Genomic DNA, 21,402 nt, shown 5'->3' on the forward strand with positions numbered 1-21,402 from the left:
TAAGTGCAGGGAAGATGTGGGGCCTGCCCAAGGTCACCCAGCTGGGAAGGTCACCCACCCTTCCACTGTGGCAGTGTGCAGGGCTCTGGCCGGGGGAGCACACGCTGGGTCTTCCTCCCTCCCGAGGACTCAGGTTACAGGACAGACCACCAGCCATGCACGCGGCAGGTGGGGGTCCGTGGGGTCCCTGCCGACTGTGTAGACATATTAGTCTGGCTCTAGCCCCCGGCCTGTCTCATCCCCACATTTACCCGAACGCCTGAGACCATGCAGATTGTCTGTTGAGGCAACTCAAACCCATACATTTTCAGATGATGCTTTGAGCTGGAGGGAAGAAAATTCTCTTTCCTGAGAACGAGGGGTGCAGTGCCTTCCAGTGGAATGGGAGGGCTGACCTTTATAGGTAGACAAAACAGAATGCCAGCCCAACATTACACTTCTGTGGCAGTATATTGTTCCGGAATGGGGTGCCGCATACTTGTGTGAAAATGCTGCTTTTGTTTCCAAGTGAATGCCGCAGTGTTCTTTTGTGTGGGGGAGGGATTCATTACAAGTTCAGAGAACTTTTTCAGTGGTGACAGGGGGAAAAATAGGTGATTGTCCTCACAGAGTATACCAAGCCTGGAGACGGTTTTGTTCATAGCTCAGCAATACATGAATTCTCCGAAAGCTCACCTTTCATTATGGACCTGGCATTAAATAGAGATACTTAGTCTTCCCCTTTAAGATGCTGCGAGGTACCCTCGGCCACCTGGCATTGTTTGAAAGCTAGCCTCTTCTCTGTACACAAGCACCTTACATGGGCTCCCAGCTGTGACCTATTTTAATGGGTCAGATCAGACAATTAGGTTGGGGGAAGTTATTAAGCCAAAATATCTGAGGGTTTGCATTTGGAGGGCGGGCAGAATAACTGGTTAATGAGCAGATCTTTCACTTACCTGGTCTACTAGTTTTCAAAGTGTCAGGAATAGCTAATGAACTTTTGTGCTCTGGATACCAGGTTCCTGGAAAAGAATTGTGCTGTTTTCAGAGTGGTTTTCTTATGATGCTAATATATTTTTTGAGTCTCTCAGAGAAATCCTCTAGTGGGAGGGGTGCCCATACAAGTCACTTCCAGGGAACTCTGAGACTGCGACCCCATCTCGAGCAATGGCCCACCTTTTACCCAGGCCCCTGAGTCAGGCCCGAGGTCTCCCTTGATTTCTTCCTCTCCCTACAGTCTATGAGGCTGGTGGGCTTGGCCCCCTTGATCTTTCAATACCTAACTACCCCCTGCTCCGTCCCTCCTGCCACTGCCCTCGGGTGCCCCTCCCCATCTCTCACCCGGACCACAGAATGGCCTCCATATTGCTCGTGGATCCACTGTCCATGATCTGTCACTCCTGGCCTTTCTCCCCTTTGCAGCCACCACTGTGGCCTTCCTTGTAGGGAGCAGAAGGAGATGTCCAGGCTCACAACCTTCTGCAGCCCCCTTGCAGCTTCAATCCAAATCCAAATGCATTTGCAGCCTCCCAAGCCTAGCCCACCTCCCATTCCAAATGCATACCTGTGATTTATTGTGTATCTTGTGTATATGGAGGTCAGCACTGGGTCCTTATGTGAATTACCTCATTTGTTAACCCAGCACAGTCAGGATTATTATTCCTATTTCCTAGGTGAGGAGGCTAAGGCTCAAAAAGGTGAAGTGACTTATTCCAAGGTCAAAGCCAGAATTCAAATTATTTGCCATTTCTAGAAAGTTCTATATACTCTCTGGCTTCCCTGCCTTTGTTTCTGTTGTTTGCCTAGGAATCCTGTTCTTGAGGAAGACGCCCTGACTTTGATCAAACAGGGGTTAGATGCCACTGCTTCCACCTTTCTGAGCCCCCAGGCTGGCTGTGATGACAGTGTGCACCCCTGCATTTCAACAATTTGATTATAAGCCTGTCTTTTGGAATTCCTTTAGGGGAAGGACCTCGAGTTCCCGTACATGTTTTTGTTTTGTTTTGTTTTGTTTTGTTTTGTTTTGTTTTGAATCTCCAGATCTTCAGCATTTGGCACAGCACGAGCCCATAGTAGTTGCTCAGTGAATGGTAACCACTGGTTTGGTGCATTTCTTCACTCACCCAGCTAGTACTTTCTGAGTTGCTAATAGGTGCACAGAACTGTTTATGTAAGAAGTTCCAGGTAGAGATGACAGGGTTTTCCATCAGAAAGCACCAGACTAGCTACAGATAATGTATCTTTGGGGCGAGAGTCTGCACCTTGCTTTGTCATTGGTGAAATACGGTAGATTGTCCACAGCACAGGAAAGTGGAGAGGTGGCCAACTTCGTCTTAATCCACTGTCCTCCTATATTATGTTGCTGTGAAGGTGTGGTTGGGAAGGATTCACAGGCAGATGGAGGGAGCGGCAGACGACAGCTTTGTGCTTCAGGACCACCAAGAAGGACAAACTCAGGGTAGACCAGAGGGCTTGGACAAGGGTTCCAGGATGGGGCCGGACATGAGAAGCACCTGGCTATTTTGGGTGAGATGGTGAGATTTCTGGGTCAGGGAACAGTGTCAGGAAAGCAACCAATAGGAACACCGTGGTCTGTCTGGAGGATGGTAGACAGAGTTCTGTGTGTGAGGAGCTTCTAGTAATTTCCTGCTCTGGACACCATTCAGGGGAAGCACGCTGCTGTTTTTGGCAGGGCTGCTCAAAGGAGGGCTTGGTCATAGGAGTGGGAAGGGGACCCCCTGAGAAGGAGGGTGTCCATGGACTCTGTGTGGGTGGCTTGCTGCCTCTTCTCCACCCTAGGGTCTGCCCTGGGAACTTCGGAGCTCTGTGAAGCAATCCAGGGGCTTGTTGACCAACACATTCCTCTCTCTTATCCATGCCAATCTGATCAGAAAACATGCTATCTCCTTTATTCATCAACAATAGTTACTCTTATAGGATAAGGAAACTGCATTTATTAATACCGGTGGAGTGGCACGGTTTACTTGTCCCTTTGCCATGTGTATAGGATTGGTACAAGCCAGCATTTTAATTAACAGCAACAATGGATAATTTTAAATTAAGGCACACATTGTAAGTTGTCTTTCATTCTAGGTTCTAGGGAATAATGATCCTCTCAAATAGTTATTTAACGCCATGGCTCATCCCTTATGCTGTCTCGGGACATGGCGCTTTGCCCTGGGCTTCCACAGCATGCTGCTGTTTACAGCTGAGTGTAGGGATGATCACTGCGCCTTCCCATGCAGGGCTGTGGGCTGATCACAGGCCGGGGGCCACTGGGTGGAACGCAGGGGCCTTCCCAATTTGCATTCTCAATATTAACACCTATAAACACCAGTTTAATATCTGGATATTAGAGATAAGTCATTTTCTTTGAAGTTCACTGAAACTTAGACCAAGAAAAACATCTTTTTGATTCCAATTCAATATTCGGTTATCTTTGGCATCATGTACCCAATGAGCCCATCCTGAGTACCTTTTATAGTCTGAGTACAATGGAAGGAGGGAAATAGGCCTTGCTCTCAAGGAATGCTCCCCTATTGACCCCTTTCCACCCGGCCTGAGGTAGGAGAAACAGTGTCAGGTAAGGTGTGATCAAGGCTCTGGCAAAGGAGAGCAAAGCAGCACAGGGTGTGCAAAGAAGGCAGTTCTCAGATGAGGTCTCACTCCCTCTCTGGGCTGGTTCTCAATCTCACCTGTATCCCTGCCTCACCCAACTGGTGGGGGCATTTAGGTGTGTTCAGGGGTGGCCACTGGGACCCCTTCATACTGTCCTGGCAGCATGTCACACCTGGCCCCTGGCATCGACCTCCGGGTAACTCGGAGCCTCCCCTGGGAGATGAGGCTGGTCCTCACGCGTGCTTGGGCCAAAGCAGATTTATAAGCATGGCCTCCCTCGGAATACCACGGAATTCATTCACCCATTCAGCAAGGGGACGTGGACGCCTCTCCCCAGCCAGTCACTCCTCTATGCACGTGGGGCACTTCTTTCCACTTTTACTAGGAAAGACATGGCCTTGTGTGTGCGTTAGCAATTTGTGTCTCTAAGCACGAGAGTCCACAAAACAGGCTGAGAAGCAACCGGGGTTGGCTGCTCCCCATTTGCCCATTAAGGGTTAATTTATAGTTCAGTCCTTTTATTCCAGGTACGAGTTGGCAGCAAGCAAGCAGTAGCGGAAAAAAGGAAAGTGATTGAATCAATCCGCCGATTTTATTTTTCTGCAGACTGGGAAAGAGGCTGATGTTTGCTGTTTCGAAGCAGCAAGTCCTGAGCAGACGTGAGGGTCCTGGGTTTCCCCGGCTGTGGAGCCCGTTCTATAGGCCAGGACCCCGGGCTCCACAGGGTGGGGAAGGGAATTGGTCAGCTCTGTCTAGAACATGGCTGAGCATGACTCAGTTTACTACCATTGAAAGGGATGGGATGGCAGGACGGGAACGAGCACCCAGGAAGCAAGAGGTCTCTGCAGCCAAGGTTCCGGGGGGGCCCTGCTGAGAAGAGCGTGGCAGAGTAAGTCAGGCTTGCTCATGGGTGTGTGACTAAAATCAGGGGCAAGGGAGGGGCGGGCTCACACATGACCCCACTGTGAAGTGGCAGACCTCCAAGGAGGGGCACGACTGAAGAAACATCACCTGCAGGCAAGCCCAGGGCCCCTGGGTTTTCCCGATCTGTGAGAAATTGTCACTCGTACATGACGGCAGAGAAGAGAGAACCGTCATTTATACAGCTGGGATTCTGTGTGTCTGGTAGTTCAGTACATTTCCAACAATAGCTAGTGTTTTCCCCCCTCGTGGAAGTGTTTGAGGGAAGGTGTGAAATCTGCACCTGGGAGAGTCAGGAGCCCCGGGTAGGGTCCCAAGAGGGAAGCGGGGTCCCTGGCGTCAGCACTGGATTTTAGATGCAGGTGGAAGTGCACATTCAGAGAGAGCCGAGGGCCCAGACGATGTGTCTCAGTGGGACTAGGCCTGCTTTGGTCCTTCGGGTTCCTCCCCGGCGGGCTGGCTGCAGGAGGGGAGGGCGCGTGGGAACAGGTGTGTCTGGGGAGTCCTGTGTCCTCTCTTCTGCTTTGGTGCTCAGAATCCAGCCCCAGGGCTCTGAGCCCAGCTCTGCACAATTAGAGAAAGAGGCTCGTGGACACACACACGTATACAGGGACAGCCAACCTGCCACCAGGGCCAGCTGGCTAGGGTGAGGGGGGTGAAGGGTCAAGCGCGAGCACTTTCCTTTTGCCTTCAGGGCCCAGGTTGAGCTGAGCGTGCTGTGGGCATCTGGCCCTGCTCAGAGCCCCGGCGCGGCCACGCAGCTGCAGGTGGACCTGGGGACACGCACAAACCTAACAGCTCAGGTCAAGTCCACCGTCCAGGCAGAGGGCCCTTTTGTCTTTAAGTATTTAGTGCAGCCCGTTCCATTCCCTGGGAGCTCCAGGAGGCAAAGAAGCCTGTCCCCAGGCCCTGGAGTCCCGTTGCAATGCCTGGTGGAGGGAGGCCCGCTGGCAAGTTACTTAATCTCTCTGGGCCTCAGTCTTCCCATCTGCAAAGCAGGTCTAAACCAAACTCTTTCTGGGAGTATTGAGAGAATTCAGTAATCCCTGTGTACACTTAACAAGATGTCTGGTATAGACTACCTATCCTTATGGCGGATGCTTTTTCCAAGGATGTTTTCGTAATGCCCCTGCCCTTGAGCACAAGAGCCCCCACAAAGAACTACTCATGGGGCAAAGACTTTTTAGAACATGACAGTGACTGACTGTCACTATCTGAGAAGTGTTTGTTCCAAGTGCCAAGAGAGGGGCAGGTGAGGAGGGGAGCAGATGAGGAGGGGGGCAGGTGAGAAGGGGGGCAGGTGAAGGGGGTTATGAGGAGGGGGCAGGCGAGGAGGTGGAAGGTNAGGGGGAAGGTGAGGCGGGGGAAGGTGAGGAGGGGGGCAAGTGAAGGGGGAAGGTGAGGAGGGGACAGGGGAGGAGGGCAGCAATAAGACAAGGTCCACCTTGTACCTTTCACAGCCAGGTTTACACTGGCTCTGGCACCAGGAGGTTTAGAACATGCCTGTTCTAACCCTGAGCTCTGGCCCTTGGGAGGCGAGCACAGGAGAGGCCACCCTCCTGTCTGGGGTTGGGAGAGCATCCTGGGCCTTGGAAGGGAGCACAGAGAATCAAAGTCCCGTGTTCCCAAATTCCATGCTGATGATCCTGGCGGAGACAGACATGGACGCATGGAAGCCCGCAGCCGTTTGAACTTGCAAATATAATAGAGTCCTTGGCCTGCTAATTAGCAGAGTTTCCTAATCCAAAGAGACTCCCCCGAACTGTGGGTAATGAGGGAGGTACCATGATACGCAGTTTGGAGGCTGGGGTTTGTGCTTCAGAAGTGCTCTCAAAGAGCAGGCAGGGGTGTGCCTGGGTCTTTGCTGAGCAGCTGTCCATGAATCATTTTTAAAATTTGCCAGATATTTCAAAGTCCAGCTTGTTGGTCATAGACTGACAAAATGGGTTGAGAAAGCGGATCTTTCCTCCGGCCTTAGCAACATGGTTTTCCGGGACCCCTGCCCCTGCCTTTTCAAGGTGGCTTGCTGGGGGCAGAATATGGTTCTCCCCATCTCGTCACTCGGGGAGGTTTCCCGCCCCCCGTGAGATCAGCAGCCCCTTTCAGCCTCTCATACATTCGGAAATACCGAAATTAACAGCTTTGCGGATGCCTGGAAGGTAAACAAGGAAACTGTGAGACTTGGCAGCGTATGATATCCGTGAGAATCTGAGGCTCAGATGATTCAGAAGCATTGTGCAAGGTCCCCCGCCCGTCGTGTGAGTTACCACGTGGAGGCAGGGTGAACTTGTTCCTTGACAGAGTGCTGCGGCGGCCAGCGCTCCGTGCCTGGGGCCTCTAGCTTTTCCACCGCAAGCGGCGTACGTGATGCGGTCTCTTGTGGTCTCCTTTGTCGTGGTTTTCTGCTCGTGGGGCAACCATCTAAGTTAATTGTCCTCCTCAGTGTGCTTGAGAGTCACCGTGCCAGGGTGGGGGAACAGCTCTGACCGTTGATGGGGGACAGCTCAGCATCTCTGGAGACACTGGGATCCGAGGGAAGGCAGCCAGGGTGGAGGAGTTCCTCTCTGGGGTCTCCCCATCCCAATAAGACCGCGGCAAGCCCAGCTTCGTGGGGTACGGTTGCATGGTTTTGCTTTTCATTTGTGTGCCCTTGCTTTATAAAATTTTAATCTATCATCAAAGTCCCCATTTTAGATACACTATACATGTGGGAATATATATGGGAGCATTTTTAAATAAAACAAAAATGTGCATCCCCCAATTTTTCAAATGCTGCTGCCTATTTAAAAGAAGAGCTTGTAGATACCCCCCCCCCCGGCACCGCACCTTGCGTTCTGCCCGCTCAAATGTTTAGGATGCTCTGGGCCAAGGATGTGTGTGAAAGACAGACTTTTGTCTGAGTTTGGAAAGATTGCCTGATTCTGTCCATCTCCGAGCTTGACAAGTCAGAATAATTATAATTTCTTTCTTAAATGAAGCGATCCTGATGGATTGATTCTAAATGTTGTGGTTTTGTTTTCTTCTTTGTGGGGTTTGAAGTGCGGTAACGTCGCATGGTCTTTCTGTATCTTGTGAGCGATCAGGACAGAGCCCTGCAGCCTGGGGCCACTTCCTGCAGGAGTGCCCGCCGGCCTGACCTCGCCTGCCCCGCTCCCCGCCTTCTTGGTGGATTTCCCCTGTTCCATGTCCTCACACCACCTCGTTCCCAGGGTCTAGCTTGGCCGGCGGCCTCCCCGCCTCTGCCCCCGGGAAGCAGAGCGGCGGCATCTGGATGCCCCAGGGACAGAGCTCCGCACTTCCATGGTCAGGCTGGCTCAGGCTTCTGGGAGCCGGGCCACTGCCAGAGACCCATTCCTCCCCCTTCTCCACCTCAGGAAGTATGTGGCCAGCCTGAGCCTTACCAGATCTTTCTGGCACACAGACCACAGTAGAGCTTTCCCTGGGGTGAGAAGAGATTTTAGAGAGTTGCTTATGTCGGTGTCGTCCTCAATGGCATGCCTTTCATGGGTTCTCCTGCTGGCAGCCACTGGTAGACACTAGGAATGCAAAGAAAAGGCTGGCCGGATGTCCCCACCTTGAAGGAATTACACCTTCACTTCGGGGATGGAGACCCAGGAAGGAAAGCAAACAAACAAGCAAACAAAAACAAACTATAGGGTCAGCTGGATTTGCCCTTGCAGCCCGGCCAAGAGTGGTCTCAGCAACCTAAGTTAGCATCCCTGCTGCCCTGCCTCCCTGCTCTGTGTGACACTGGTCGAAGTCAAGGAGCTCCCCAGGCCTCAGTGTTCACTTCTTTGAAATGGGATTCATCTCGCGTGTTTCATGGGACGGGCTGGGGGCTGGGGGAGAGACACTGTGAGCAGCACTGGACAGGATCCCAAACCCAAGAGCTTCTCTCCTTCCCTCCTTTGGAGGATGGTGCCATTCCTGGTAAGACCAGGAAGCTCTCCAGGTGTGGAATGCTGCTGTGCAGGCAGCTGGGGGACGGCCCCTCCTGACACAGGCGGATCTGTCCATGGGAACGGGCCTCCCCCACCCCCAGTTTTAAGTGTGCATATTTCATCCTTTGAGACATTGTGTTCAATATTCGGGTAGCAATCTGCATCAGGGTCTGAGGCTACAGGAAGTGTTCCTGAGATGAGGGTTGACTTCCGAGTGTATTCTGGTTGCTGGTTTCTTTTCTAATTCTGTACTTTGAGAAACTGAGAGCTGTGGTTTCATGCTAACATGTGTGAGCCCAGACCCATACGGTATGTGATCTCTCTGGACAGCCTCGGTTCCCTGTGTTCTTGCTTAGTTTAAAAAAGAAAACAACATTAGTTCAAAGTTCAATCCAAAATTGCTGTTTGCGTTTGGTTGGTCCTTAATGAATTGTGCTTATTCATTTGTTTAACCAACAATTGACAGAGAGCCCACCTGGTTCTACACCCTAGTGGTTTTTTCCTGTGTGGTTTTTAGTTTGGTTTGACTCAAGCCTGCAGTTTTGTTCTGCCTGTGATACACTTCTGCATATCATTGGGTTTCATTTTACATTAAAATGACTCCACAGGGCTTTGGAAGATAGTTTGGAGCATTTCTACCAAACCTGAAGTTTTAAGGTCCGCATATACTTCTGGCTTCTCCCCATGCTTGGCCCCAGGCAAACACATGAGTAACCCTTCCCAGAGTTTTCCCAGGTTCTTTGAGGGGTTTGGAAGGAGGGGACTCTTGTAATTAGTTATTTTTGCAAAAAGCAGTTCCCCTTACCTCCAGTGATCTCACCTCTTGCCCAACCATCAATGCCTCCCTCACCTTCCTGCCATTTGCTTTGTGTTACACTGGGCTCTGCTGCCCTCTGGGAACTCTGTGACTTTATTTGTTCCCTGACAGACTGATCCCTAGTTATTTTTGTGGATTCTTTAAATTTTTTTAATCATGTCATCTGAGAACACAGAAGTCTTATTTTTTGCTTTCCAATTTCTGGGTCTTTTATTTCTTTTTTCTTGTCTTATTACATTGACTAGGCTTCCAGTACAATGTTAAATATGAGTGGCGAGAGTGGACATCCTTGCCTTGTTCCCAGTATTAGCTGGGAAGCATTCACTCTTCCAGCACCAAAGATAACATTAGCTGTAGATTTGCCCAGGTAGACTTAACATTCCTTAATATCAGAAGAACCGTTTCTTCTGCTTCTTTGGCTCCAAACCGACCTCACCGGACAGCTTTTAAATGAGAGCCACAACTTGCTATAATTGTGTGCTGGGGAGTATCATCTTTGGTTTACAATATCTAGCCTGGCCATGACTGAGATGAGAAGTATTCTATTTCAGTAGAAAACACCATGTACTGCGTTAGCTGTTCAAAGACCGTAGCGATCAAAACAACTAGGAGTGCAGATGTGTAGCGATAACTGAGCGTGCTCTCCAGCTCCAGCGTGATGCTGCCCTACTGGCCGCTCGTACAAGAACCAGAGGGTCATGTCTACCAGCTGAGGCGTGGATAGGCAGAGCATGGTACATGCCACCTGGAAATGCAATAGTATTCTTCCACAGAAGGGAATGAAGAACTGGTGTGACAACGTGGATGAGCCTCAAAAAATACTAACTAAAAGCAAGCAAGTCACAAAAGGCCACGTATTGTAGGATCTCACCTTGGTGAAATGTCCAGAAATGTCCATGGACAGAAAGTAGATTTGTGGTTGCTGGGGGACAGGGGCTGGAGAGGGGATGGGCTGGGGAGCTAATGACATCATGGGCATGGGGTTTCTGTTGGGATGATGAAAATGCTCTAGATTTTGGTGATGGTGATAGTTGCACAGCTCTGCGGTTATGCTAAAAACTCCTGAAATGTCCACAGGTGGACTTCACGGTATGTAAATTATATCTTAATGAGAAGTGAAACACGAAAAGGGCATAAAAGCTAAATTGTTGAGGAATGAGCCGGCTGGATAATGATTAAGCTGGAAAACCGGGGTGAGGGACCAACCCATGCTGGGTTTAAGAGGCAGTGTCTGGGATGAGGGACTGAGGATGCCGCCTTGGGGGCGGGGCATCCGGGCCTGGGGGCTGGATCCCACCCGCTTCCTATCTCGGTCAGCTCTCACATTCCCCCATCACTGACATCAACGATTACAGGAGAGTTTGGGGCAGGTCACTTTTGTAAGCTGATGACTGCAGCAGAATTTACCATCTTGTACATAAAAAGGCCTCAAAAAGACCCCAACGACCGAGCAAAAATGAGAACGTGCAACTAGTGCTGTCGAGAAAGAAGGGACTGGAATGAGCAGTTACCACCTGGTAACCAGAAAACTAACCCTTTCTTTTTCTTCCCCTTTCTTTTTCAGACGATAGCCTTCGCTTTCCCTTGGTGAGTACGGAACTTTTTAAAAGAATTTTTTTTCCCCAATGTGTAGTTAACTAACAACAACAAAAAAAGTGTGTGGGATTTAATTGTTAGAGAAACATTATTTCTAGAGAAAGAAGGCCAGTAGGGTCAGTGTGTTGTATTAGAATTTTATGCCTGAGCTTGCTTGAACAGGCTCATATCACGCAAAATTTGTCACACCATTTTGTGTGCGTGCGTGTGTTTAAAATCTGGCTCAGCGGTTCAGTCTCTCGAACCGGATTGTTGAGAGCACAGTTTCCACATGCTGTCCTTTCACAGAATGGTCCGTACTTTTAAAAGGGCCTTGCTTTATCTCACTGCACACATGGGACAACTGTTGGGAAACACAGAGGCGCGTAATTGCATCGATGGTAATTGCCTCTTAAATTGATCTGCTGTGGGGAAATCCTGCTGAAAAGGAGCTTTTCTGGATTGCACTTTGGGTTAAAAAAAAAACAAAAGCAAAAACAACTGTGTTGTCGTCACGTAATTTTATGCCTTTTGAGATCTAGGCACCATTCCATGGCCTTGATGTCCTCGTACTCAGAAAAAGAAACACCATGGCCTTTTTGTGTTTTCCTTAATGAGCTTACTGGTGTTAATTTCCCTAAAGAATCGCGGGAGGAAGATCTAAGAGCTTTGGAAGTGGTTGTGGTGTGCGGGCAAGTGGCGCCTGTGTGCATGGTGTGTGTGTCGCCTTTCGTGAGCGTACCAGGATGTAGGTGGCCAGGAAGTTGTGTCTCTTACGTGCATAACCTTATTGAAAAGACTTTGACTCTTAATTATTTTAAGGTCGGTGGGTTGCCTGTTTTGCTTTGGCCGGCCCCCTCTGTTGCTCTCGGGGCACTATTTCATCTGGTCATAAGTGCTTGTAGTCTCCCTGGTGTGCTCAAATGCATTTGGTTTGTATGGACTGCTGCTCCCTATCTCAAAGGAATGCAGAGACAGCGATTTATCAGGAGAATGGGAAAGGCTCCATTTGCCACCTGCTAAACTAATTGTGTTGTCCCTGTTCTCTATCAAGTCATTACTGGATGTTAGCGATTTTGAATGGCATGTCCTACTTGAGCAAATGCGGATGTCCATGGTGGGCTCCAAGAGAAGGAATATTACTGGAATAATATTACTGGATGGAAACTTAAGTTCAAGAAGTCTGCAATCCCTTCTTGCCTCAGAATCCTAAGCAAGGGGTGTTGCCTCATCCATATTGGTTTAATAAGGTATCATACATGCTACTTACCTAGAGCAGTGGCTCCCTACCATGCCGAAATGAAACATTGAAGGGTCATGCCCCATAGACTCATCTCCTTCCCAAATACAAGATCCAGATTATGATTTGTTAAAAGCATCTGCCATTTGCCTTCCTTGGCTCTGCACTCAGCACTGGCCCCTCCACACCCAGTCTTGCATTTGCCTGGTCTACGGTTTCCTGTGCTGTCGGCAGGTTGGCCCGTTGCCTGGCCATGTCAGTCAACCTGGTGCCATCCTTCGCCTCCCTTTCAATAGGAAAGTAAAGGTTGCTGTAGGAAGCTGTGAGTTCTTAGGTAAAAAGTGCTTCTTATTTCAGGAATTCTCTCTTCCACGTGAGGAGCATGACCCCCCTGTGGCGGCCACCTTATTTGATGCCTTTGTTTGGAATCTGCTGCTGGGATGTCAGGGTGGAATATCAGATTGATCTTTTAGCCTGTGGCAATTTCAGTCTTCAACATTTGAGTCTTGTTCCACGAGCTTCAAGATTTCAACTAATAGAAAGGACTTTTTTTTTTCTAGTTTGTGGGGTTAGAAACTTGCTTTTGAGTCAGTTAGAACAAAATAAATGGCTCATTTTGGGCAGGGCAGGGGAGAGTAAACCTCCTGAGGCTGGCCACTGTCCCAAGCCACCGTCCACGGGTGGTGGGCGGACTGCAGCGCAGAAGCCCAAGGGAAGCCTGCTGGCTGAACAGGGGAGCGTGTGGGAGCCCCCTCAGCTCTCAGCTGACAGTCCCTTCCTAGGATCACTGAGATGTGAAAGTGAGTTCACCCGAAGTTAGCAGCTAATAAGATTGTTGTAATTCACGTCATCACATAATTATGTCAGTTGTTTCTGTTTAAAGAAAGGGTTCACCTGGGGAGCCATGTATGTGCCATTACTGTAATGGAGATCCAAAGGAGTTCTCTTCTCCAGCAATAATCTCTGATTTTTCATTTTAAAAAAAGGCACTCCAGGGGCAACTGGGCGGCTCATTCAGTTGGCTGCCTGACTCTTGGCTCAGGTCATGATCTCATGAGTCATGAGATCGAGACCTGTGTTGGGCTCCGTGTTCAATGTGGATCCTGCTTGGGATTCTCTCTCCCTCTCTCGCCCTCTCTGCCCCTCCCCCCGCTCACACACATATGCGCTCACTCTCTCTCATAAATAAATAAATAAATAAATAAAATATTTTTTTAAAAAGCCATTCTACGTTAATATTTGACCTTAAAAAAAGAGAGAGTCGACTTTCCCCTGTTTAACTGGATTAAGTGAGGCCTTTTTAGCATAACCGACCACCATTCCCATGGTTTTCTGTTGTTTCTCTTTTTTGTAATATGTACATACAGACTTGGGAAGTAATACCGTAATTCATATCAACCGTCAAACATGACCAAAGTTCCCTTAACCAGAGAAGGCTTGCAAGTCTGTGAGTCTCTGTTGCGTAGTATTTAAATAATGCAGTGGAATGTCAGAATTAAGAATTTATGCAAGACACGTAATTAAGGTTTAAATATCTTTCCCAGGCTCTTTGAGGTCTTACATTGTTATACCAAAGGGTATCCACCAGTAAGTAAAATTAAATGATACTGTAACTTGACTATTTCACTTTGGCTCATGCAAATACCAAAGGAATAACAGGCAACGAAATTAAAGTGCTGATATTAACAGTGAATTTAATTTTAAACTTAACTTAGAATATTCCGTCACTAGCTGTCTCCTCTTTAATGATCTATCCTTCCTCCTCTGTTTCAATACATGTGATTTTCCTCTTCTAAGACATTTCTCTTCCTTGGTATTGATGCCAGTGGCCACCGTGGCATGAAAAGAGAAGAAGAATCTGAAGGTTTTTAGGTGTTTGCCAAGGCACAGTGAAGCACTGGGAACGTGCTTTCTGCCCGTCCCAGCTGGGGCTGCATTTCTGCAGGCGGGAGAGGGCATTCTCACGCTTGTCTCTGCATCTACAGAAGGAAAACGAGAAGCTTCACAGATGATGCACAGAGCACAGAAGACCTGAAAACGTTCTCAAATACTCAATTCCTGCTTCCTGCCTTTGCTCTGTTCTTGGGCTTTTCTTAGCACCAGTCAATCCTCTGGGTTTCCCATCTGAGCAAAATGTGTTCCTCCCAACGGTGAAGGAATTATTCTCCCGTAACTGACACTGGAAGTTGACAGTAAATTGGAAGAACGCCTCTGGACCTGCTGGTGACAAACGGATTAATCCCTCATTTATTTCCACTTCCATTTTCCCCCCCAGGAAAGTTTCAACATTCTTCCAAGAAGTACCTCCTCAAAGAGTCTACTAGGTAATCGTTTGTCATATAGCAAAGCCATGGGTACTAAGCTGTCATAGTTTCCACTTAGAGGAAATAGGAACACAGCTTTTCTATATAAACTCCTGGCTCGCTCCTGAGCTCCCGTAGACCCAGTTCAGAGCCGGAATTCTTCGAGAAATCCTTTGCCAGCTGACAGGAAAACATGGATTCTCGCAGGCCACGGTGGCTTCCCGGCATCGTCCCAGTAGGACAAGAGGTAAAGGGAAGCTGGAAGGGGAATCTTTCTCGTCGTTTTGGATTTAGGTCGTCGTTGTTTGTAATATAATTCCAAAGGCATTTAAACATTCGGTTCAAGGAAGCAGTCATTAAGAGAAAATTTGGCAAGTGCCTCAGTTAACTTTGTCCAGCTCTGTGCAGGAAATCTGGGATTCATGGTTCAGGAAGCTGTTTTAATCCGCCGCGGCCTGGCCAAGTGGTGTATGGGGATGGTGGACAGGAGCTGGCCGCCTAGGGGCCGGATGGTTGTCTGACTGCCAGGAATCCAAGGTGAGGTCCACCTTTTAGGAAAACAATCCCCAGTTATTGTTGACTGGATGACACATCAAAATGCCACCCATTTTAAGTTGGACATTACCTATTTTTGTAATCAAACCCACCCCCTTCACTTTCCTTATCAACTCGATTGGTGGAGTGGTGTTTCAGTTAAAAGTGACTCGGTGAGAACCTGGGAAGCACCTGGTCTGCAGGACCGTGAGCTGGTCTTCCAGGAGCTTGGGTTCGGATTCACGAGGCGGGGACATTCTGTGTTCAGTTTCTGTTGCAGAAACAGATGGCATCCATGCCCACTGCCAGATGAGGGGCATCAGTCATGCGGGGCAGGGGGAGAAGGGAGGAAGACAAGAAATGTAGAAATCCTTTTGGGTGTATGACTTACAGAGAGATTTCTCAGACACCCTGGGCCCTGGAATCAGGAATGAGGTCTGCTGCCCACTGGAAGGAACGTGGACCCATCCCCATTTGTACGGGAACTCGCCCCCACCTGCAGTCCTTTGTGGGTCAGGGCAGTGAGCCACAGGAGGAGAAATCCTTCTGTTTAAAAATTGCCCGTTCGAGGTGACTTTCTTAAACAGCTTAGTATGATACAGAGTTTGATATAAAATATTTAAAATGTTGGAAGAGAAAAGATCTCTGTGGAATTGTTGAACAAAAGTGTATTTCTGCATAGCTTTTCTTCTTGTATTGAATGGAAATGAGCATAAGCAAAAAAATAATAATAATTGGATTTGAGTTATTTTATGGTGGGGCCTGACTGGATTCTAACAGCTTTGAAAAAATACATTGACGGTGTCTAACTGACCAGCTAACCCTCACAAGACTGGTCTGCTATCAGAAATGGTAGAGATTTTGTGTTCGAGTGCTATATATAAAAATATGTTTCAAACCATCATGTCACCACACTTCTGCCGAGAAATGAATTTTCTCAAAACGTCATGTTGGTGGAAATTATTATTCACGAAAACAGGACTTGATCTATTTCCTGTTTTGCCAGATAACTTGAATGCCTTATGCTGAAAACATAAATTGCGCTCATATCCACACACACGTGCGTGTAGAGCATTTTGCAGTTTACAAAGCCTGCTTAAGGTCATTATCTCACTCGAAAGACAGAGACCCAGGCAGGCTGAGAGAAGTGAGTTGGGAGGTCAATGGGAAGGGACTCATCAGCGTCCAGGGGCCCCTGAGCTGTCCACAGGCTCCTCTTAAACCTAAAAGCCTTTAGACTCTCATTAGCACCACCCACAATGAGGAAGCTGACCTGCCGGAAAAAAAAAAAAAAGTTTTCCATTATGAAAAATATCATTTTTCAGTTATGCAAGTATTAGAGGACAGCAATAAATAAGGACGTATCCCATGGGTTCTGCAAACACGTTGCTGGTAGATAATTATATTTTGGAACAACTTTATGATCAGTTGAGTTGATCTTGGCCAGAGTTCCAAATGTTTCCGCACGTTATCTGCTGACCAAATCCAGTTTTCTAATCTTTCTTCACACACTTGCCAGGCTTCCTTTCGGCACAGTGCGGGGTTGGTCTGTTCCCTCCGCCAGCATTTATCAGGTGTCCCCTGCGGGCTCATAATTGTGCAAGGTCTTGAAAAATGAAGTGGGAGGTCCTAGTTCTGACTTCAGGAAATATCGCCTGTAGGGCCTGTGTCTGAGTCCTTTCTGTAGCAAGTGTAAGTGTATTTTGCACGGGAGCCTAGGAAAGGATTGGACACACATAGAGTGTAGTTCCAGAAAGCTGAATGACTTAGACGTGTCCCTTCGTGCCCTGAGTCATAGCTTCTTTGTCTCAAAAATCAAGGGCTGGGTGAGAATTTTTTAAAGGCCCCTTGCAGACATAAAGTTGGTGTTCTCGGGCGATGCCTGTCTGGATTTTGAGATAATACAGAAATCCCCCTGAAATAGCTACTGCTGTGAATTGGCCGAGCCTGGGCCAGATACACCCCTCGCCTTCCATGCCGGGATGAAGTCTACACCTCACCATGTAAATGTTTTATAATCTTCGCTTAGAAAAGAAAGCGGCTGTCCTTTGCTGCTTTCTCTTCCCTCCTCTCGTTTGCGGTTTGCTCCGCCTGCTTCCCAAAGAAGAAGGAACGTAGAAAGGAGGGTTTTATGAATGGGGAAAACATTTTTGAAAAGCAGTCTTCTTTCCGTCGTGTTGCTTACATGCACGGAGTCAAAACTGGGAATCCTTGGGCTTCGATTTTAAAAAACCTCAGCAAAGCATTAGGTAGTAACACAAAGGTGCTTTCTCCTCATTGTTCTAAGATCCTTTCTGGCAAATGGTTCTGGGGGCTGTGTGATGCTCTGCGTTACCTGGAGAAGTGATTCACGGGGAGGTGGATTGCTTGATTTTGTCGGAAACCATGGAAACCCCCAATGCCATGTTGCTCTACTCTCCTGCGAGTAATCGGCAAAAGACCGGCTGCAAAGTGCCTGTCGCGGAGATGAAGTGAGGGTCCTGAATGCACCCAGTGTGAGAGATCACACTCAGAGCCATCACTGTTTCCAAGTCCTGTTTCTGGCTTCCTTCCAATGTGAAGTCAACACCGACATTCTGTTGTGCTCTTTCCTGTTGTGGGTGGATTTATTTAATTTTTAATGAGTGTTTCACAACCCATGGCTGTGTGTTTTCCTCCTGCTGAGAATTAAGACTTGTTTCCTTTAAAAAATTATTTTTGCTGTAATCTGGGTAACGTGGTGCTCAGCGTGTTTGAGACAAGGGGACACGGCGCTATGACGCAGAGAAGGCATTTCGCCTCCTCCGGGCTCTTACAAAATAGCAGTGTTGAGGTCATCCCGCGACAAGGGGGCTCTCGGTTAGAGGACGTCAGACCTCACGAAACATCCCCAAACCCTCCTCTGTATAAAAATGTTTTTAAATGCGGTGTGCCTGTTCTAAACATTTTTTTCACGTTGCTACAAATCCATTCCACTTGGAAAGCCACGTGGTCGGTCGCCCTCCCAGAGAGCCTCGTAACATAATCAGTTTCCACTCAGTCAGGCTTTCTCTCTGGCTGCCTGTTTACTCCAAGTGGCCTCTGTCCACCCAGCTGGGCTCACGTACCCCTTCCGCTCCGGCACCTTAATGGAAAATAGCGCCGGGGGTCGTCTTGGCGACCAGAGCTGTGGAGCTCCTGTCTCAGGGTCACTCCCTGCCTCGCTGCTTCTACCCTCGGCAGCTCAGCCCTGCGCCTTCGGATGGATGGGGCGTGAAGCTGTCTGGACAAGCACGGGCCCCACACCCAGCACCCGGGGCCCCAGCATGGGGTTTGTGTAGGAAGTCAGAAGTCCAGATACCTCTCCGATATTCACGGACCACATCAGAAATCTTAATATTGCATCAGAACTACAAATAGCGCATCAAGAATCCAAGTACCAGCCGGTTACCCAAGTACCTTCTCTAGAAATTCAGGCACCACGTCAGAAAGCCGGGTGTTGTACCAAAAGCCCAAATACCTGGTCAGAAACCCAAGTCGAGCTTCTGGGCACTTGTCATGCTGGTGCATAGAGGAGTTCTCATTTTTCATTAGAATGTGTTAACCCCTTTCAGAAATTCATTTAAAGGTAAAAAAAAAATTTAACTTTTATTTCAGCTGGGCTATCATGCATTTTATAGAAATTTCTCCGTTGTGTAAGTCATAGTGTCCCTGGCAAATCGGGAACGGTTTGGTGGCCCCAGTCACAGAGCGCCGCGGGCCTGCTGGAGGGTCAGCGGACGCTTGAGGAAGTTGCTTCTTGACGTTTCTAATCCAGATTCTGTGAAAGACAGAGAACTAGTGTCAGTGGGATCTCAGCAATCCTGGTAGGACGTTTCTTAAACCCACAGGAAAGGGTTTTCTTGGAGGATATGGTTAAAGAGAATTAAATCCTCATCTTGGGAAATGAAAAGTCAAATGAAGAGAACTGCCTGATGAAACCAGCAGTTGGGCTGTAGGAAATGCAGTTTCTGGACCTCCTGTTTCCTACCGTCCGTAATTTATAGACTAGGTCTGACGTCACTGAAGCTAGTGTCTGGTTGGATTCTTTGCAAAGGGACGGAGAACAGTCAATGTGGCTGCGTGCCTGCTGGTGACCTGTGGGTGGGGCCCAGCTGCTCTGGGGCAGCCAGTGTCTTAACATGGCTCCCCATGGGTTGCCCAGCACCCAGCAGACCCCCCAACTCCACAGACAGCTGGTGAAGGAGGGGATGAGCAAGTGGTCGGGCATGGGGAGTGGGGGAGAGCAGGCAGTCCCCAGAAAGAGAACGCTGCTGTTGCACTCCACGCGCCTGGGGTGGAGCTTAGCACGCAGGGCTGGTGCAAGAGATGCTCGATTGCTTGTTCAAAAAGCAGGACAAAAAGCTTTTTCCTTTCTTCTGTGGTCTCTCTCTGGACCACTCATGCTGATTGTTTTTTTGTTTGTTTACCTTCTGTCACGCTCCCTGGGGCACGGGGATACTCAAAGCAGCACAGACCCTCACCGATGCCCGAGGCTGTGCCCTGCAACTTGGTAGGAAAGTGCACACTTTGGGGGCTTGGAAGCACAGTCCAGAACCTGCCCTGGAAAGGTGGCAGAAGCTGGGCCAGGTGTGACTAGAGCTCCAAGCCCCTGGATCGCTGCACCATTGTCCCATCAGACTGCACTGACAAAACAACTCAGAGATAAAATTAGTACAAATTAGGCACGAAACCCCATGCTCTGCACCCTTCTGAGTAGCGGGGTCTCTGGGTGACCGCTCTGGTCTCACACCCCCAAAGCAGCCCAGCCACAAGAAATGATGGTCAGAGCACTGGAATGTTCACCCATGAATTTTGTAATAAGGGGCTTCTGTTCCCAACTAGCTCTTTAATTCTCCCTAATTTCATCAGCAGTTTCTGGGAAGGTGTTCCCTGCCCACCAGGGGACAGTCCTCCCCTTGCAACTCCAGGTCCCACCTTGCTACTTCCTGCCTCCCTCTGCATTGTCATCCAAGCACTTACTACTGTGGTATTTAGGCCCTGGGTCTTCCGCTGGAATGTAGACACAGAAGGGAGGGCGCAGTGAATGACTATGCATTTTATACTGCTTACACCTCTTTATATCCTGTTTGTAGCAAGGTGGATATAACTAAATAAATGAAATTAACTCACACCCCCAAGTGCAGAGCACAGAGTCCGGATTTGCCAGAACGTGGGCATGGCCGCCAGGGGACCTAGTTCAAATACCAGCTTGCCCTTAGCGGGCTGCTGGACAGCAAAACAGTCATGTGTCTTTTCTGGCCTCCATCTGAAGGACGTAGGTGGGTGCTCGAAGCCCCTAAATTCTCAGGGTCGGTGGATCGAGAATAGCACCAAGAATTCCCCAGCTGGGGCTCAGCTAATGGCCTGGAGCTTGCAGTGGGTTTGAAACTGGACAGCCCCCAAGGCTTTCTGTGGTTTCACAAATAGCTTCATGCAAGAGATTGTTATAAACATCGACGTGAAAGCCCTGTTTTCCTGTGACACTGTGATATTTGGCCAGTCCTTCTGGATGGCATAACAGGATGGCTAAAGTCAGCGTTGCTTGGAGCCGTGGCGAGTCTGCTGAGCGTTGGGAAAACTGTCGGGTCAGAAACCTCTTCATTCCTACGTGCCTCATTTAGCATTTCTGCCCTTGTTTGTATTCGTTCTACACACACACACACACACACACACACACACTGGGAAAAAAATCCCAGACCACCTTGAACTAAATGGATTTGACCTCTATTTCTCAAATGTGTGTTCGTATGAGGTAGGGAGCTTTCTTTGCGAGTTCAGCCAGCCATCAACTTCACCTGCTCCTGCCTTAGCTGACAGCCCTGGCATTAAAGAGTCTAGTTTCTCTGGGAAAATTCATGTCATGGACATCTTGTTGCCAGGACAGTGCAACTCCTCATTTCGAGATGATGTAAAGTCTCGTGTGTTATTCCCGGTGTGGACGTGGAGCTGTGAAGGATGTCTAATTATTTGGAAGGGAGAGAGCCTAAGAAGGACATGCCATGCCGGAAGCTTCCGTTGCTCAGCAACGTGTCATTTTACCTGGGTTTCACCAAAGGCCCATTTACTATCGATAGTGTGTAAAGGGGAAACCTGCCCTGTTCAAATCATTGCTTCCGTCATAGAAAAGCACGGCAGAGCGGGTCCGGGTGGACAGGCTGAGGGCTGCACACCAGTGCGTGCAGCGTGGGGGCAGAGGGCTCGGTGGCCCCCATTCTCAAGGGACCATACTGACTTAGGAGTAAGGCATATCAGATTGCTCGGGATTCTCACTGTGCAGTCTTCACCTTAAGAATCTCCTTCCTTGGGGCGCCTGGGTGGCACAGCGGTTAAGCGTCTGCCTTCGGCTCAGGGCGTGATCCCGGCGTTATGGGATCGAGCCCCACATCAGGCTCCTCTGCTATGAGCCTGCTTCTTCCTCTCCCACTCCCCCTGCTTGTGTTCCCTCTCTCGCTGGCTGTCTCTATCTCTGTC

At 48.9% G+C, this 21,402-nt stretch overlaps 1 protein-coding gene across 2 annotated transcripts in view; it reads left to right on the plus strand.

Annotated features, from left to right (window-relative positions):
- The first annotated feature begins 7,024 nt into the window (after positions 1-7,024).
- Positions 7,025-21,402, plus strand: part of PTPRE (protein tyrosine phosphatase receptor type E) — a 100,175-nt gene continuing 85,797 nt past the window's right edge. The window contains exons 1-3 of one of the 2 annotated variants that reach the window (XM_034663427.1): positions 8,302-8,305; positions 10,635-10,639; positions 10,843-10,866. The gene's annotated coding sequence lies outside the window, so the exon portion shown is untranslated. Of the gene's footprint in view, positions 7,135-8,301; positions 8,306-10,634; positions 10,640-10,842; positions 10,867-21,402 lie in introns of those variants that run through there. The other variant, XM_034663430.1, reaches the window with a different exon arrangement.

This window comes from Ailuropoda melanoleuca, chromosome 6 (assembly GCF_002007445.2).
Source record: "Ailuropoda melanoleuca isolate Jingjing chromosome 6, ASM200744v2, whole genome shotgun sequence".
NCBI classification, from domain to species: Eukaryota; Metazoa; Chordata; class Mammalia; order Carnivora; family Ursidae; genus Ailuropoda; species Ailuropoda melanoleuca.